This window comes from Triticum dicoccoides, unplaced genomic scaffold (assembly GCF_002162155.2).
Source record: "Triticum dicoccoides isolate Atlit2015 ecotype Zavitan unplaced genomic scaffold, WEW_v2.0 scaffold135235, whole genome shotgun sequence".
In the NCBI taxonomy this organism is placed as follows: Eukaryota; Viridiplantae; Streptophyta; class Magnoliopsida; order Poales; family Poaceae; genus Triticum; species Triticum dicoccoides.
In genome coordinates, this window is record NW_021195624.1 from 1 (window position 1) to 1,774 (window position 1,774).

The 1,774-nt window shown below is 50.9% G+C and overlaps 4 non-coding genes across 4 annotated transcripts; all 4 read left to right on the forward strand.

Moving 5' to 3' along the window:
• The first annotated feature begins 285 nt into the window (after positions 1-285).
• LOC119343634 lies at positions 286-404 on the forward strand. Its single transcript, XR_005166193.1, has one exon. It is a non-coding gene; the product is annotated as a 5S ribosomal RNA (ribosomal RNA).
• A 297-nt stretch (positions 405-701) lies between these two features.
• On the forward strand, positions 702-820 carry LOC119343637. Its single transcript, XR_005166196.1, has one exon. It is a non-coding gene; the product is annotated as a 5S ribosomal RNA (ribosomal RNA).
• A 297-nt stretch (positions 821-1,117) lies between these two features.
• On the forward strand, positions 1,118-1,236 carry LOC119343636. Its single transcript, XR_005166195.1, has one exon. It is a non-coding gene; the product is annotated as a 5S ribosomal RNA (ribosomal RNA).
• Positions 1,237-1,533: 297 nt separating this feature from the next.
• Positions 1,534-1,652, forward strand: LOC119343635. The gene has a single exon (XR_005166194.1). It is a non-coding gene; the product is annotated as a 5S ribosomal RNA (ribosomal RNA).
• The last annotated feature ends 122 nt before the right edge of the window (positions 1,653-1,774 follow it).

Genomic DNA, 1,774 nt, shown 5'->3' on the forward strand with positions numbered 1-1,774 from the left:
TTTCGCGCCGCTTGCAAAACAAAACGCACGTGTAAGTAATATATTTACCGTGTTTTATTATTTTGCACGAGTGCGGTAAGTCATAGCTGGGTGCTCACGATTCACGGGTCCAGCGTCGGCGTTGTGGCGCGGCAAGCGTGCACTGGTGCGGTTGAGAGGGAGGGGTGGAAACCGCGTTAAACTCGTCTCCGTAGTTGAGAGGGAGCGGCCAAAGCAATGTACAATCGTCTTTGTAGTGGAGCTGGGAGGGGCAAGGATAAGGGACGAAGACCGGTGTAACATGTCGGATGCGATCATACCAGCACTAAAGCACCGGATCCCATCAGAACTCCGAAGTTAAGCGTGCTTGGGCGAGAGTAGTACTAGGATGGGTGACCTCCTGGGAAGTCCTCGTGTTGCATTCCCTTTTTAATTTTTTTTGCGCCGCTTGCAAAACAAAACGCACGTGTAAGTAATATATTTACCGTGTTTTATTATTTTGCACGAGTGCAGTAAGTCATAGCTGGGTGCTCACGATTCACGGGTCTAGCGTTGGCGTTGTGGCGCGGCAAGCGTGCACTGGTGCGGTTGAGAGGGAGGGGTGGAAACCGCGTTAAACTCGTCTCCGTAGTTGAGAGGGAGCGGCCAAAGCAATGTACAATCGTCTTTGTAGTGGAGCTGGGAGGGGCAAGGATAAGGGACGAAGACCGGGGTAACATGTCGGATGCGATCATACCAGCACTAAAGCATCGGATCCCATCAGAACTCCGAAGTTAAGCGTGCTTGGGGGATAGTAGTACTAGGATGGGTGACCTCCTGGGAAGTCCTCGTGTTGCATTCCCTTTTTAATTTTTTTCGCGTCGCTTGCAAAACAAAACGCACGTGTAAGTAATATATTTACCGTATTTTATTATTTTGCACGAGTGCGGTAAGTCATAGCTGGGTGCTCACGATTCACGGGTCCAGCGTCGACGTTGTGGCGCGGCAAGCGTGCACTGGTGCGGTTGAGAGGGAGGGGTGAAAACCGCGTTAAACTCGTCTCCGTAGTTGAGAGGGAGCGGCCAAAGCAATGTACAATCGTCTTTGTAGTGGAGCTGGGAGGGGCAAGGATAAGGGACGAAGACCGGGGTAACATGTCGGATGCGATCATACCAGCACTAAAGCACCGGATCCCATCAGAACTCCGAAGTTAAGCGTTCTTGGGCGAGAGTAGTACTAGGATGGGTGACCTCCTGGGAAGTCCTCGTGTTGCATTCCCTTTTTAATTTTTTTCGCGCCGCTTGCAAAACAAGACACACGTGTAAGTAATATATTTACCATGTTTTATTATTTTGCACGAGTGCGGTAAGTCATAGCTGGGTGCTCACGATTCACGGGTCCAGCGTCGGCGTTGTGGCGCGGCAAGCGTGCACTGGTGCGGTTGAGAGGGAGGGGTGGAAACCGCGTTAAACTCGTCTCCGTAGTTGAGAGGGAGCGGCCAAAGCAATGTACAATCGTCTTTGTAGTGGAGCTGGGAGGGGCAAGGATAAGGGACGAAGACCGGTGTAACATGTCGGATGCGATCATACCAGCACTAAAGCACCGGATCCCATCAGAACTCCGAAGTTAAGCGTGCTTGGGCGAGAGTAGTACTAGGATGGGTGACCTCCTGGGAAGTCCTCGTGTTGCATTCCCTTTTTAATTTTTTTCGCGCCGCTTGCAAAACAAAACGCACGTGTAAGTAATATATTTACCGTGTTTTATTATTTTGCACGAGTGCGGTAAGTCATAGCTGGGTGCTCACGATTCACGGGTC